The sequence below is a fragment of the Balaenoptera acutorostrata genome, chromosome 14, assembly GCF_949987535.1.
Source record: "Balaenoptera acutorostrata chromosome 14, mBalAcu1.1, whole genome shotgun sequence".
NCBI classification, from domain to species: domain Eukaryota; kingdom Metazoa; phylum Chordata; class Mammalia; order Artiodactyla; family Balaenopteridae; genus Balaenoptera; species Balaenoptera acutorostrata.
Genome location: NC_080077.1, coordinates 34431053 through 34448499, shown reverse-complemented (window position 1 = coordinate 34448499; position 17447 = coordinate 34431053).

Below are 17447 nucleotides of genomic sequence, written 5' to 3'. Positions count from 1 at the left end.
AATATTTTCTCCCATTCTGAGGGTTGTCTTTTCATCTTGTCCATGGTTTCCTTTGCTGTGCAAAAGCTTTGAAGTTTCATTAGGTCCCATTTATTTATTTTTGTTTTTATTTCCATTTCGCTAGGAGGTGGGTCAGAAAAGATCTTGCTGTGACTTATGTCATAGAGTGTTCTGTCTGTGTTTTCCTCTAAGAGTTGGATGGTGTCTGGCCACACATTTAGGTCTTTAATCCATTTTGAGTTTATTTTAGTGTATGGTGTTAGGGAGTGTTCTAATTTCATTCTTTTACATGTAGCTGTCCAGTTTTCCCAGTACCACTTATTGAAGAGGCTGTCTTTTCTCCACTGTATATTCTTGCCTCTTTTATCAAAGATAAGGTGACCATATGTGCGTGGGTTTATCTCTGGGCTTTCTATCCTGTTCCATTGATCTATATTTCTGTTTTTGTGCCAGTACCATTTTCTCTTGATTACTGTAGCTTTGTAGTATAGTCTGAAGTCAGGGAGCCTGATTCCTCCAGCTCCGTTTTTCTTTCTCAAGAATGTTTTGACTATTCGGGGTCTTTTGTGTTTCCATACAAATTGTGAAATTTTTTGTTCTAGTTCTGTGAAAAATGTCAGTGGTAGTTTGATAGGGATTGCATTGAATCTGTAGATTGCTTTGGGTAGTATAATCATTTTCACAATATTGATTCTTCCAGTCCAAGAACATGGTATATCTCTCCATCTATTTGTATCATCTTTAATTTCTTTCATCAGTGTCTTATAATTTTCTGCATACAGGTATTTTGTCTCCTTAAGTAGGTTTATTCCTAGGTATTGTATTCTTTTTGTTGCAGGGGTAAATGGGTGTTTTCTTAACTTTACTTTCAGATTTTTCATCATTAGTGTATAGGAATGCAAGAGATCTCCATGCATTAATTTTGTACCCTGCTACTTTACCAAATTCATTGATTAGTTCTAGTAGTTTTCTGGTAGCATCTTTAGGATTCTCTATGTATAGTATCATGTCATCTGCAAACAGTGACAGCTTTACTTCTTCTTTTCCAATTTGGATTCCTTTTTTTTTTTAATTAATTAATTAATTTATTTATTTTTGACTGTGTTGGGTCTTCGTTTTTGTGCAAGGGCTTTCTCTAGTTGCGGCAAGCGGGGTCCACTCTTCATCACGGTGTGCGGGCCTCTCACTATCGCGGCCTCTCTTATTGCAGAGCACAGGCTCCAGACGCACAAGCTCAGTAGTTGTGGCTCACGGGCCTAGTTGCTCTGCAGCATGTGGGATCTTCCCAGACCAGGGCTCGAACCCGTGTCCCCTGCATTGGCAGGCAGATTCTCAACCACTGTGCCACCAGGGAAGCCCTGGATTCCTTTTATTTTTTTCTTCTCTGATTGCTGTGGCTAAAACCTCCAAAACTATGTTGAATAATAGTGGTGAGAGTGGGCAACCTTGTCTTGTTCCTGATCTTAGTGGAAATGGTTTCAGTTTTTCACCATTGAGGTCGATGTTGGCTGTGGGTTTGTCATATATGACCTTTATTATGTTGAGGAAAGTTCCCTCTATGCCTACTTTCTGGAGGGTTTTTATCATAAATGGGTGTTGAATTTTGTCGAAAGCTTTCTCTGCATCTATTGAGATGATCTTATGGTTTTTCTCCTTCAATTTGTTAATATGGTGTACCACATTGATTGATTTGCATATATTGAAGAATCCTTGCATTCCTGGGATAAACCCCACTTGGTCATGGTGTATGATCCTTTTAGTGTGCTGTTGGAATCTGTTTGCTAGTATTTTGTTGAGGATTTTTGCATCTATGTACATCAGTGATATTGGCCTGTAGTTTTCTTTCTTTGTGACATCTTTGGTTTTGGTATCAGGGTGATGGTGGCCTCGTAGAATGAGTTTGGGAGTGTTCCTCCCTCTGCTATATTTTGGAAGAGTTTGAGAAGGATAGGTGTTAGCTCTTCTCTAAATGTTTGATAGAATTCGCCTGTGAAGCCATCTGGTCCTGGGCTTTTGTTTGTTGGAAGATTTTTAATCACAGGTTCAATTTCAGTGCTTGTGATTAGTCTGTTCATATTTTCTATTTCTTCCTGGTTCAGTCTTGGAAGGTTGTGCATTTCTAAGAATTTGTCCATTTCTTCCAGATTGTCCATTTTTTTGGCATATAGTTGCTTGTAGTAATCTCTCATGATCCTTTGTATTTCTGCAGTGTCAGTTGTTACTTCTCCTTTTTCATTTCTAATTCTATTGATTTGAGTCTTCTCCCTTTTTTTCTTGATAAGTCTGGCTAATGGTTTATCAATTTTGTTTATCTTCTCAAAGAACCAGCTTTTAGTTTTTTTGATCTTTGCTATCGTTTCCTTCATTTCTTTTTAATTTATTTCTGATCTGATCTTTATGATTTCTTTCCTTCTGCGAACTTTGGGGTTTTTTTGTTCTTCTTTCTCTAATTGCTTTAGGTGTAAGGTTAGGTTGTTTATTTGAGATGTTTCTTGTTTCTTAAGGTAGGCTCATATAGCTATAAACTTCCCTCTTAGAACTGCTTTTGCTGCATCCCAATGGTTTTGGGTCGTTGTGTTTTCATTGTCATTTGTATCTAGGTATTTTCTGATTTCCTCTTTGATTTCTTCAGGGATCTCTTGGTTATTAAGTAGTGTGTTTTTTAGCCTCCATGTGTTTGTATTTCTTACAGATTTTTTCCTGTAATTGATATCTAGTCTCATAGCGTTGTGGTCGGAAAAGTTACTTGATACGATTTCAATATTCTTAAATTTACCAAGACTTGATTTGTGACCCAAGATATGATCTATCGTGGAGAATATTCCCTGAGCACTTGAGAAGAATGTGTATTCTGTTGTTTTTGGATGGAATGTCCTATAAATATCAATTAAGTCCATCTTGTTTAATGTATCATTTAAAGCTTGTGTTTCCTTATTTATTTTCATTTTGGATGATCTGTCCATTGTTGAAAGGGGGGTGTTAAAGTCCCCTACTATGATAGTGTTACTGTTGATTTCTCCTTTTACGGCTGTTAGTATTTGCCTTATGTATTGAGGTGCTCCTATGTTGGGTGCATAAATGTTTACAATTGTTATATCTTCTTCTTGGATGGATCCCTCGATCATTATGTAGTGTCCTTCTTTGTCTCTTCTAATAGTCTTTGTTTTAAAGTCTATTTTGTCTGGTATGAGAATTGCTACTCCAGCTTTCTTTTGATTTCCATTTGCATGGAATATCTTTTTCCATCCCCTCACTTTCAGTCTGTATGTGTCCCTAGGTCTAAAGTTGGTCTCTTGTAGACAGCATATATTCAGGTCTTGTTTTTGTATCCATTCACCCAGTCTCTGTCTTTTGGTTGGAGCAATTAATCCATTTACATTTAAGGTAATTATCGATATATATGTTCCTATTACCATTTCTTAATTGTTTTGGGTTTGTTTTTGTAGGTCTTTTCCTTCTCTTGTGTTTCCTGCCCAGAGAAGTTCCTTTAGCATTTGTTGTAAAGCTGGTTTGGTGGTGCTGAATTCTCTTAGCGTTTGCTTGTCTGTAAAGGTTTTGATTTCTCCGTCGAATGTGAATAAGATCCTTGCTGTGTAGAGTTGTATTGGTTGTAGGTTTTTCCCTTTCATCACTTTAAATATGTCCTGCCACTCTGTTCTGGCTTGCAGAGTTTCTGCTGAAAGATCAGCTATTAACCTTATGGGAATTCCCTTGAATGTTATTTGTTGTTTTTCCCTTGCTGCTTTTAATATTTGTTCTTTGTATTTAATTTTTGATAGTTTGATTAATATGTGTCTTGGTGTGTTTCTCCTTGGATTTATCCTGTATGGGACTTTCTGTGCTTCCTGGACTTGATTAACTCTTTCCTTTCCCATATTAGGGAAGTTTTCAACTATAATCTCTTCAAATATTTTCTCAGTCCCTTTCTTTTTCTCTTCTTCTTCTGGGACCCCTATAATTCGAATGTTGGTGCATTTAATGTTGTTCCAGAGGTCTCTGAGACTGTCTTCAATTCTTTTCATTCTTTTTTTTTTTTATTCTGCTCTGCAGTAGTTATTTCCACTATTTTATCTTCCAGGTCACTTATCCGTTCTTCTGCCTCAGTTATTCTCCTGTTGATCCCTTCTAGAGAATTTTTAATTTCATTTATTGTGTTGTTCATCACTGTTTGTTTGCTCTTTAGTTCTTCTAGGTCCTTTTTAAAAGTTTCTTTTTCTCCATTCTATTTCCAAGATTTTGGATCATCTTTACTATCATTTTTCTGAATTCTTTTTCAGGTAGACTGACTATTTCCTCTTCATTTGTTAGGTCTGGTGGGTTTTTGCCTTGCTCCTTCATCTGCTGTGTGTTTCTCTGTCTTCTCATTTTGCTTAACTCACTGTGTTTGGAGTCTCCTTTTCTCAGGCTGCAGGTTTGTAGTTTCCTTTGTTTTTGGTGTCTGTTCCCAGTGGCTAAGGTTGGTTCAGTGTGTTGTGTAGGCTTCCTGGTGGAGGAGACTGGTGCCTGTGCTCTGGTGGATGAGGCTGGATCTTGTCTTTCTGGTGGGCAGGACCGTGTCCGGTGGTGTGTTTTGGGGTGTCTGTGGCCTTATTATGATTTTAGGCAGCCTCTGTGCTAATGGATGGGGCTGTGTTCCTGTCTTGCTAGTTGTTTGGCGTGGGGCGTCCTGCACTGTTGCTTGCTCATCATTGAGCGGAGCTGGGTTTTGGCATTGAGATGGAGATCTCTGGGAGATTTTCGCCATTTGATATTACGTGGAGCTGGGAGGTCTCTGGTGGACCAGTGTCCTGAACTTGGCTCTCCCACCTCAGTGGCACAGCCCTGATGCCTGGCTGGAGCACCAAATGCCTGTCCTCCACATGGCTTAGAATAAAAGGGAGAAAAGAAAGAAAGAAAGAAAGAAGAAGATAAAAATAAAATGAAGTACAATAAAATAAATTTATTAAAATTAAAAATAAAAAATAATTATTAAGAAAAAAAATTAAAAAACAAAACAAACAAAAACACCAGAGAGATAGCACCCTAGGTCAAATGGTAAAAGCAAAGCTATACAGACTAAATCACACACAGAAGCGTACACATACACACTCACAAAAAGAGAAAAAGGGGAAAAAAAATATGTATCATTGCTCCCAAAGTTTACCTCCTCAATTTGGGATGATTCGTTGTCTATTCAGGTATTCCGCAGATGCAGGGTACATCAAGTTCATTGTGGAGATTTAATCCGCTGCTCCTGAGGCTGCTGGGAGAAATTTCCCTTTCTCTTCTTTGTTCGCATAGCTCCCGGGTTTCAGCTTTGGATTTGGACCCGCCTCTGCGTGTAGGTCGCCTGAGGGCGTCTGTTCTTCACTCAGACAGGACGGGGTTAATGGAGCAGCTGCTTCGGGGGCTCTGGCTCGCTCAGGCCAGGGGGAGGGAGGGGTACGGATGCGGGGTGAGCCTGCAGCGGCAGAGGCCGGCGTGACGTTGCACCAGCCTGTGGCACACAGTGCATTCTCCCGGGGAAGTTGTCCCATGGGTCACGGGACCCTGGCAGTGGCAGGCTGCACAGGCTCCCAGGAGGGACGGTGTGGAGAGTGACCTGTGCTTGCACACAGGCTTCTTGGTGGCTGCAGCAGCAGCCTTAGCATCTCATGCCCGTCTCTGGGGTCCGCGCTGATAGCTGCGGCTCATGCCTGTCTCTGGAGCTCCTTCAAGCAGCGCTCTTAATCCCCTCTCCTTGCGCACCCCAAAACAATGGTCTCTTGCCTCTTCGGCAGCTCCAGACTTTTTCCCGGACTCCCTCCCGGCTAGCTGCGGTGCACTAGCCCCCTTCAGGCTGTGTTCACGCCGCCAACCCCAGTCCTCTCCCTGGGATCTGACCTCCGAAGCCTGAGCCTCAGCTCCCTGCCCCCGCCCATCCCGGCGGGTGAGCAGACAAGCCTCTCGGGCGTGTGGGAATCTCTCCCCTTTGCCCTCTGCACCTCTGTGGCTGTGCTCTCCTCTGTGGCTCCGAAGCTTCCCCCCTCTGCCACCTGCAGTCTCCGCCCGCGAAGGGGCTTCCTAGTGTGTGGAAACCTTTCCTCCTTCACAGCTCCCTCCCACTGGTGCAGGTCCCATCCCTATTCTTTTGTCTCTGTTTCTTCTTTTTTCTTTTGCCCTACCCAGGTAGTGGGGAGTTTCTTGCCTTTTGCGAAGTCTGAGGTCTTCTGCCAGCGTTCAATAGGTGTTCTGTAGGGGTTGTTCCACATGTAGATGTATTTCTGATATATTTGTGGGGAGGAAGGTGATCTCCACGTCTAACTCTTCCTCCATCTTGAAGCTCCTCCAAAAACATATTGTGTTCTTAATCATGTTAGTTACTAGGCCAGCCCACAAAGGCCAACTTAGTCCCATTAGACTATAAATACAGTATGATAGTAAGATGTAGATTTGAGGTCCTGTGAAAAAACAGCCATGAAATGCAGTAGAAGGAAGAAGAGCCTTCTCCTGTCTATAGGTCTTAAAAACAAAACCAAAACAAAACAAAACAGATTTTCCCATCTTGCTTATTGATCCTTTTGTACTTTTACTTCCTTGACTGAACTTGAGTTGCTAACCTAGTTATTGAAGTGTAGCGCTGACCCAACCTTACTACATGATCTAAAGGGATCCTTGTTCCAAAATTATCTACTTTTAAAAAATTAATTTACACTAATATTTATAGCACTGTATTTGCATGCAAAAAGTGAGAAGGCATTCAATTCGCGTGGATGAAACACCATGTTGGTAGGCTGCTTTGCCTATATATTTGCTCCCAAGGTTGGTTCACCAAAGCTGTTCTGCTTTCTACAGGCCCTTCTTTTTTTCATTTCTAAATATATAGATCCCTTGAAAAACTTGAAGGCTTTTCTGGAGATTCCTTTGGTGTCACAGATTGGCTTCTGAGGATGGAGGCGGTGGATAAAGGTAAGTGGTTACATTTTGAGATTTTTTGTGAATTGAGTTCTAGTTAAACTGAGACCTGTAAAAGAAACATTATCTTCTCATTAGGCACTTATCATCATTAGAGAGTTTTGTTAGTTTTATTCAGGAATGCATGATGCACTAGAGGTCCAAAATGGAGTGCTGGGGACCAGTACAAGGGGAAAAGAGGGACAAGGACAGAGAACTGTTGAGGCGGCAGGGCTCCAAGTCTCTTCCCTCTTCCTTCCCATGGCAACTCCTTCTCCCGCACTCCCACTTGTATTCAGGTACTTAGATCTGGTTCTATATATTAGATTAACTTTACTTGTTCTCTATGTTCGATTTTCATCTCATATTTTATTTAAAGAAAGGATTCCATTGCACAAAGACTTTTGAGAAGCACTAGATAAGATGATGTTTTGTGTCCGTTCCAAATCTAAAATACAATGGCTTGGTACTTAAAATCTCACCACTTATAACATCCTACCAATTATTTGAAATATGTGAAATATTTTGTTTATATTCTTGATGAATTTGAGAGAAATTAAATAAAATGTATTTTAAGTTTGATTACAAATACAAAATTTAAATGTTAATAATAGATAGTACATTTAACTTTAGAGCAAAAATGTTTTTTTATTTCTTGCAAGGCTTGATATTTTAAAACAGCATTGAGTCCCTATTCTACCATTTCCTAGCACTGTGAACTGGATAATTGTCTTGAACTTCTTATTCTTCAATTTCCTCATCTGTAAAATGGAGATAATAGATGTATCTACTTAGTGGTTATGGCAAAATGGTAAGACATTTAAAAGCTTTAGCAGACTGACTGGAATCTAGTAAGAACACATATAAATTAGTAATTATTATGATTACTTATGTTGAAATCATCAACTCTATGTTACGTGTTTGACCATTGAAAATTCAAGTAACTAATTTATGAAACCATGAAAAAAGAAAGAGAGAAAGAAAGACAGGAAAATTAGGACATCTAGAATAGTTTGAAGTAGAAATGCAAAGAAGGAAAACAGATGGGCAATATCCAGAAAGAAAATTTTGCTCAGTACTGCCCATCTGCTACTCTTTGCCTGCGTGCTTTGCAAGTAATATAAAATTTCAAACAGCCAAGCAATATAATCTTCAATCTAGTTTAATTTGTGTTTGCACCTCATTGGCTGCTGGCAAGGGAATGGTTAGATTCAGATTTGATTATAAAGCCACATAGTCCTCATGTTTATCCCATGAGAGGCAAAGCTGTAAAAAGATTAAAATTAGTAGGAAGCAATTATTCTCCTTATGAATCAGTTCTAGACACATTTGGCAGCTTTTCTCTTGCAGCAGAGGTACTATTCAAGTAAAGGTGGTAGAGACTCTCTTCAATAATTTTTTTTTTATTGAAAGTATCAAGCTCTCTTTAGTAGCATAATCTTCTTTGCCCAAGAAAGTGTTAAGATTACTGTTTTTCATTTGAAAATTGCATAATTTTCTAAAAGCACCATCATTATTTTTTCTCTTATTAATTTAAACAATGCTTATTCACAGTAAAAATAAATAGAAGTTTGTTTGATTCAGAAATTAGAGAATAATGCATTTTTCTCCTAATGGGAAAAAGTTGGTATTATTTTGTTTTCTTTTAATTTAATTTAATTCTTTTCTTTTCATTCCAGATCAGTTATCAGATGACAACTTTTTTAAAAGGCAGGACTAAAATAAACTTCTATATTTAGTAAGAAGTTACCAGTTTTTACAGAAATAAAGATGGTAAGGGATTAAGTCTATAGATTACTAGACCAAGTGATCGTTTTTCTGTTTTAATCAGTCAGTTCAAGGACTTAAAGATGAATTTAAAAATGAGTGATTTTTATTTATTTTTAATCCAGAAGAAGAAAGTATACTGAAGGCTTTTTTTCTCCATTCTCTTGGATGATTCTTGGTACCTAGGGATAGGTATGCTCTAATGCAGTCAACAGCAATTCCCAACTCTCAGGGTCTTATAACAGCAAATGTTTATATCTCACTTACACTACATGTCACTTTAAAACCCAGGCTGATGGTCCTGGCTTATTTGGAGCATTGCTAGTCCTCATGAGAGAGTGGGGGAGAAGCATAGTGAAGCACAGAATGACAAATATCACATTTCCCATTTCACTGGCCAAAGCAAGTCACACAGCAAGCCTGAGTTCAACACAGTGGGCAGGTGTAATCCCCCCATTGGTAAGGTCAGTATCTTTGGCAGCACTTGTCACAAATACAACTACAAGAGGTCTTGACAAAGCCCTGTAGGCTTGCATCAAAAATATGTAAGGAGAAAAGACTTTTAGTTGTAAGTTGGTTATTTCTTTAGTGTGGAAAGAGGTAGAAAAGATCAAATAAGAAGTAAGAAAGTTAAAACTAACACAACATTGTAAAGCAATTATACTCCAATAAAGACGTTTAAAAAAAATAAAAAAAAGAAGTAAGAAAGTTAAAATTGACCTTTAAAAAAAAAAAATTGACCTTTTATCCTGAATATCACCTCTAACCATTCCCAAATTACTCTGGTTAAGAGTGTTCTGAGACTATGTGTCCTGACAAGAACAGGGTGTTTGAATTTTGTAAGGGCATTTTTCTCACTAACTGAAAATTAAGAGTCTGTCAAATCATTTTCTTTCTGAATACCTCTTTTGATGTAAGTGTTCTTTCAGTGGAAAAGTTCTGTAATACTACACTAGTTATAATAAACCTACAAGTACTTTGTCATTCTTTATATATTCCTTTTTATAATTTTTGCCTTCACATAGATCATGGAAATATTTTGCTCTCAAACTGTGATACAATGTGAGGCAAAATAGGCTGGTGAGACATTTAATCCTAAAGAACATTATTTGACATTAAAATATAAATTTCAACCCTATTTTTTCTCCTCAGAAGAATGCTGATTCAGGGATCATTCTATATTTTTGAAATTCTAAGTCAAGGTTAATGATGCATTTTATGTTTCATATAAGGGTTTTAAGTTTATCTGCAGCATAAGTTACATAAAAGACCCTGAAAGGAGCAAATTTCCTCTAAAATAGTAGAAACTGTTTTATAGTATGCTTTATAATTTACATTAATAGCCATGAGAATTATTCTTTGAAACTTTTCATCTCTTCTGTGGTAGATGTCCCCTAATTACACATTTAAATCTCTACTTTCTCTTCTAGTCTCTGTAAGAAGGGATGGGCCTTCCTTTCACTTGCCTTCTTGTTCTCCGTGAGGGATGCGGATTGACATTCCTGCCTCTCAGTCTCCTCACTCTATCTTCTCCATGGGAGGAGGAGAGAACTATCTGGTTGATAACTACGGAGTGGGAATTGGGTATGTGAAGCCTAGGCTTTCTGCTTTTGGCGTTCACCTGCCTGCTCAGGTTCTCAGCCCCATAACAAAGTTTTATTTGGGTGGACTCCATGGGAGTGCTTGTAGGTCCCCAAAATTGACTGTCAGTAGGTGGATAAGGATCTGACTAACTTTGGGGTTGGGGCTTAAGGACTTGTGGCTACACAATTAAGCTACATTCTCCAGCAGTACTATCATGTTATACTGATTTTCCATTACTTCTCTGCCTGACTTCTTTATCTAAGTTTTAATTGATTCTGAATTCAGACAAGGAAAAAAATTGCTGTTCTTCAAACCCTAACCATCTATCCCTCTTTTAACCACTCCTACACTTTGCTTACATCTACGGATTAACAACTTTACAATACCATGTTATTTTATCCAGCTTTCCTCTTCCTCTTTGCCAGATTGAATTGGAATTTCTTGGGGGTGGAGAAGGGCATCTATATTTTCAGAAAAACACATTTTTTGATGTGCTCCTAAGTTAATGAAGATATTGACTTATATCAGTTATATCTTTTGCGTGTATTTTTCATGTTTGTGTTTATATTTTCATTTTATTTATAATTTTTGAGAAAATAAACATATGAAATTTACTAATAAAGGTTATTTGTCTTTTTTTTTAACATCTTTATTGGAGTATAATTGCTTTACAATGGTGTGTTAGTTTCTGCTTTATAACAAAGTGAATCAGTTATACATATACATATGTTCCCATATCTCTTCCCTCTTGCGTCTCCCTCCCTCCCACCCTCCCTATCCCACCCCTCTAGGTGGTCACAAAGCACCGAGCTGATCTCCCTGTGCTATGCGGCTGCTTCCCACTAGCTATCTATTTTACATTTGGTAGTGTATATATGTCCATGCCACTCTCTCACCCTGTCACATCTTACCCCTCCCCCTCCCCATATCCTCAAGTCCATTCTCTAGTATTTGTCTTTTTAAATCTGTTTTCATTTCTATCCTCCTCTCTCCTAAGAGCTGAACATTTTCTTGTAGATTTTTAGTGTTTGAATTTAAAGTAGGTTATTTAAGATCACTACAAAGATGACCTGTGAATATATGCATATTGTTTTAAAAAGCTTTAAATCATACAGAAACATATTTACTAAAACTTGAAAATTCTCCATTAATAACACTTGCATCCTTATATGTATCCACTGAGAACAATTTGGTACAAGTAGATAGTTTTATATTCCTGATTTTAATGCAAAGATACATATTGCTTAGAGACTTTTTAAACACTATATCTTGGTAAAATTTCCGTGCCTTGTTTTGATAAATGCATGGGATTCTATAGAAAAGACAGATCGTAATTTATCTAACCAGTTCTCAATGAATAGACTTTAGGTTTCCAATTATGTACCATTGCAATCACTCCTGCAATGATCATCCGTGCACTCATACTTATTTGCTCACTTGTGCAAGTATAGGCTTTCTTCCTACAGCTATGTATGAGCTCCTAAAAACCTCATGTTCTTCAAGATAGTGCAGTTAAAATACCAGGACATAAAATAGAGTTGTGGCAGACTACTCAATACCTATGCACATTTGAAACTAGAGCACCACAAAACCAAATTGATACTTAGGAAGATCATGTGGACAGTCAGGGCAAGAGAGCTTTGTGTGCCGGGGGGCTGTCACAGTGGATATTAAAAATGTACAAAATTACTAACTTAAAATGCTGATAAGAGTAGGGCTGGTGGTGCTGAAGGTGTACAGATTAAGTGTAGCCATAAACTGGGTGGATGCCATGAAGGTGGCAATACAAATTGCCAAAGATGAAAGTGAAATAAGGCTGAGGGTGAGCAATCATGGGAGAGGCCTGGGCTCGGGCACTGATTTTTAATTTTTTTAAAATAAAGCTGAACGGAGTCCTGATTCTACTGTATCAGCCCAGCTATGGGCTTTTTCCTTTTCTGCTTAAGGTTGTATTTTTACCCTTGCTTTCTCTGCTTCCTTTGCCTGGAAAAAATAATGTGTAAATCTACATAGCATCTGTGTTTTTGCATCTACTCCCTTACTTATGAATCAAGTATGAGTAATTCAAATTAGAGAAACATGGGCTGAGGTAAAAACAGACTGTGTTTATGAAATATATGTTTCTGCAAGAGGAATAATTGGGTCAAAGGCAATGTATGTTTCAAATGTGTGGATTCTGTCAAATTGTTCCTCAAAAGCATAATAAGAATTTATGATCACAGAGTATGAGGAAGTCTATTTTCCTATTATTTTCACCAGCACTAGGTAAAATTAACCTTTAACTTTTGTGATCAATTTATTTTACTTCCCTGGACAGTATATGAGCACCCCATTATCATGTTTTGTCCAACCCTTGAAAGTTTTGACTTATTTTTGCCAACCTAATGGTTGACAACTGTCATTTCATTGTTTTAATTTGTGTTTTCCTTCTAACTTACAAGGATGAGTGCTTTTTTGTTTGTGTATTGCTATTCACGTTTTACTTTCTGTGAATATCCTCCATATATTCTTTGCCCACTTTTCAATTTGCCTTTTTCTTGTTGAATTTATAAAGGTATTTTATATATTCTAGGTACTAAACTCTAATCTCTTATACATTACACATATTTTCTACTTGTCTGTTGTTTATCTGTTCATTTTATTTATTTTAATGTTGATACTATTTATGAATTTTGAAGTTTAGAATGTTGTCTTCCCTTTGACTGTATTTCCTTCTAGTGCTTTTATGATTTTATTTTTAACAGTTTTAAAAGCTAGCTTCTTAATCCACTGGAAATTTGATTTTGTGAAAAGTGTGAAGCAAGGAAATCCTGTGGGCTGTACCTTTAAAATATGTCCAAAATCTGTCACTTCTATCCACCCCAGCTACTCCTCTGGTTCAAGCCACCTTCACAAGTTCTGGATTTCTGCAGTAGCCGGCTAACTCATCGTCTTATGCATACACTTGCTCATGACAGTCTACTTTCAACAAAACAACCAGAGACATCTTTTCAAAAAACAATATAGCAATAGCTGCCCTTTTCACTCAGAGTGAAACCAATGTCCTTAAAAAGGCTAAAATGATCTGGCCCCATCACCACCTACCTGTCTCTTACCACTTTGTCTACCCCTTCCTCTGTCCCTCACCATCTTCCACTGTGCATTGGCTTCAGTTTATACTCAACCCCTGACTTGTGCACTTTGCCTTGCTTTCTACTTAGAGTAGTGGCTTGCTGTGTCCCACAGGCCTGGAGCCAGATCGCTGCTACGGCAGCTGCTTTTGCTTTAGATTGACGCTGCCACTGTGCCAGCTGCTCCTGACCCCGCTTTAAAGTCTGGGTATAACCCGTCCTGCTTCCTGATTCTATGCTCCCTGTTGCCACTGGTTTTCCAGACATGGGCAGCAGCCCTCCGGTTCACTAAGCACCACACATGTGCTGCTTGGAAGTCTGAGGGGCTAATTCCTAAAAGATGAACTTTGACCGAAGGGGGATAGGAGTGAGTGGATCAATTCTTCTTTCTTCTTCCTCTTTTTAAAGGCAGAGTATCTTGGTGTGATCTCTCTGAAAATGTCTTGCATGACCCAGCCATCAGTTTGCATAAAGCTGTGTCCTGATCCATAACACTCTGCCTTATTTTGTTCTATCTCATCCCCTGCTCTACTCCATTTTCCCAGTGTTCATGCTTCCCTGGGATTGTACTTCCCAAGAAAACATTAGCAGAAATATGTTTCCTTCAGAGTTTGTTTTCTAGTAGAACATTTAGTGCAAATGTTTATTCTAAATTAGTTTGTACCCTTACATTTGTTTCTAGACTAGCTATGTCTTCTAATTATTCCCTTCACACCCACTCCTCAACTTCATAGAGAAATCTATTCCCTTGAATGTGTGGTCTGTTCATGGGATGACTGTGAAATGTGATAGAAGAACTAAAAATAACCAACTGGATATCTCCAATGGCAGTTACCTCAACATTTCTAACTCACACCTGGCGGTCTTCCTGTATTTCCTATCTCAGTATTAACACTGCCAGACGGCCAGTTGCTCCAGCCTGAAACTTTAGAATGATCCTTAAATCCCCATATCCGGTTGGTTAGCACGTCTTGTTAATGCACTTGCTCAAACATCTCCAAAATATTTTCTCTTCTCCCTACTGACCCTGCATTCATCAGAGTCCTGTGCTCTGTCAGGTCTCAGCTTAAGTGTCACATCCTCAGCGAGGCTCTCCTGACACCCTCTTTAAAGCGTCTTCACTTTACAGTTACAGTTATATCACCCTGTTTATTTCCTTCATAGTGTTATAACAAATTGTAATGACTCATTTAAAACTTTTTGCTAATTATTTGTTTCTTCATTGGAATGTAAGTGCTATGATAGTAGGGCCTTGCCTATCTTGTTTTCTGTAATAGCCACAATGTCTAGTTTCTAGCTCATAGCAGGCACTTTATAAAGATTTGTTACAAGAATGAATGAATGAAGAACACAGTGCTTTCTATTAGGGTCATTTGATTCCACTTTCCTTACTCATCTCTTCTAATCAACCCTCCACACTGATAGAATTGTTCATCAAAAACAGAGATCTGATCATGTTACTTCTCAGTTTAAAAACTTTCTTTACCTTCATAAGTACAAGATAGACATCAATTTCCACAGCCTATAAAAAGTGGTAAAATTACTTTTAGTTTATTTTTTTAATAGGAAAACAGCAATATTTTTCTTTTGGAATTTGGTATATCTTTTAAAATTTTTAAAAATTTTTATACAATTTTTAAAGGTTACTTTCCATTTACGGTTATTAGAAAATGTTGGCTATTATCCTCCGTGTTGTACAATATGTCCTTGTAGCCTATTTTTTATTTTAACATCTCTGTTGGAGTATAATTGCTTTACAATGTTGTGTTAGTTTCTGCTGTATAACAAAGTGAATCAGCTATGTCTATATATATATATATATTCCCATATCCCCTCCCTCTTGTGTCTCCTTCCCACCCTCCCTATCCCATCCCTCTAGGTGGTCACAAAGCATGGAGCTGATCTCCCTGTGCTGTGCAGCTGCTTGTAGCCTATTTTATATCCAGTAGTTTGTGCCTCCCACTGCCCATTCCCCCCACCCCAAACTGGGAACCACTATTTTGTTCTCTTTATCTGTGAGTATGCTTCATTTTTTGTTATATTCACTAGTTTGTTGTATTTTTTAGATTCCACATGTAAGTGATATTATACAGTATTTGTCTTTCTCTGTATGACATATTTCACTTAGCATAATGCCCTCCAAGTCCATCCATGTTGCTGCAAATGGCAAATTTTGTTCTTTTTTATGGCTGAGTAGTATTCCATTTTATATACATATATATATACATATATATATATATATATATATATTTATATACTGCATCTTCTTTATCCATTCATCTCTTGATGGACAGTTAGGTTGCTTCCATATCTTGGCAATTGTAAATAATGATGCTATGAACATTGGGGTGTCTGTATCTTTTTGAATTAGTGTTTTTGTTTTTTTGGGGATATATACCCAGTGGTGGAATTACTGGGTCATATGGTAGAGAAATGAAGGAAACAATCCCATTTATCATTGCATCAAAAAGAATAAAAAACCTAGGAATAAACCTACCTAAGGAGGCAAAAGACTGGTACTCTGAAAACTATAAGACACTGATGAAAGAAATTGAAGACAACACAAACAGATGGAAAGATATACCATGTTCTTGGATTGGAAGAATAAATACTATTAAAATGACCATACGACCCAAGGCAATCTGCAGATTCAATGCAATCCCTGTGAAAATAACAATGGCATTTTTCACAGAACTAGAAAAAAGTAATTTAAAATTTATATGGAAATAAGGCCCCGAATAGCCAAAACAATCTTGAGAAAGAAGAACATAGCTGGAGGAATCATGCTCTTTGACTTCAGACTATACTACAATGCTACAATAATCAAAACAGTATGGTGCTGGCATGAAAATAGAATTAGATCAATGGAACAGGATAGAAAGCCCAGAAATAAACCCATGCACTTATGGTCAATTAATCTACGATAAAGGAGGCAAGAATATACAATGGAGAAATGACAGTCTCTTCAACAAGTGGTGCTGGGAAAACTGGATAACTACATGTAAAAGAATGAAATTAGAACATTAGAGCACCATATACAAAAATAAACTCCAAATGGATTAAAGACCTAAATGTAAGACTGGATACCATAAAACTCCTAGAGGAAAACATAGGCAGAACACTCTTTGACATAAATCACAGCAATATTTTTTTGGATCCATCTCCTAGAATAATGGAAATAAAAACAAAAATAAACAAACGGGACTTCATTAAACTTAAAAGCTTTTGCATAGCAAAGGAAACCATCAACAAAACAAAAAGACAACCTACTGAATGGAAGAAAATATTTGCAAATGCCATGACCAATAAGGGATTAATATCCAACATATATAAACAGCTCATACAACTCAACATCAAAAAATCACAAAAAAACAACAAACCTGATTAAAAGAATAAACAGAAGAACTGACATTTTTTCCAAAGAGGAAATGCAGAAGACAAACAGGCACATGAAAAGATGCTCAACATCACTAATCATCAGGGAGATGCAAATGAAAACCACAATGACATGTGACTTCACCCTTGTCAGAATGGCTATCATCAAAAAGACCACAAATTACAAATGTTGGTGAGGATGTGGAGAAAAGGGAACCTTTGCACACTGTTGGTGGGAATGTAGATTGGTCCAGCCACTGTGAAATACAGTATGGCGGTTTCTCAGAAAACTAAAATTAGAAGTACTTTTAATGTACTTTAAATGAGGTTTTAAGTAGAATTGAATGTACAGTACTAGGTCAAAATCTTAAAATTCATATTTGGTCTTAAATTATGCATTTAAAAAACATGATTCTCTATAGTTTTGGAATTTAAAAAAGCTCATGAATTTGTATAGATTATTTTATCCTTTTTTTTTTTAACATCTTTATTGGAGTATAATTGCTTTGCAATGGTGTGTTAGTTTCTGCTGTATATCAAAGTGAATCAGCTATACATATACATATATCCCCATATCTCCTCCCTCTTGCATCTCCTTCCCACCCTCCCTATCCCACCCCATCCTTTCTTCACAGATGTTTTTGACTTAATTTTTTTCATAGATTAAGTTTTATTTTTTCTCTTTTCCATACGTTTCTT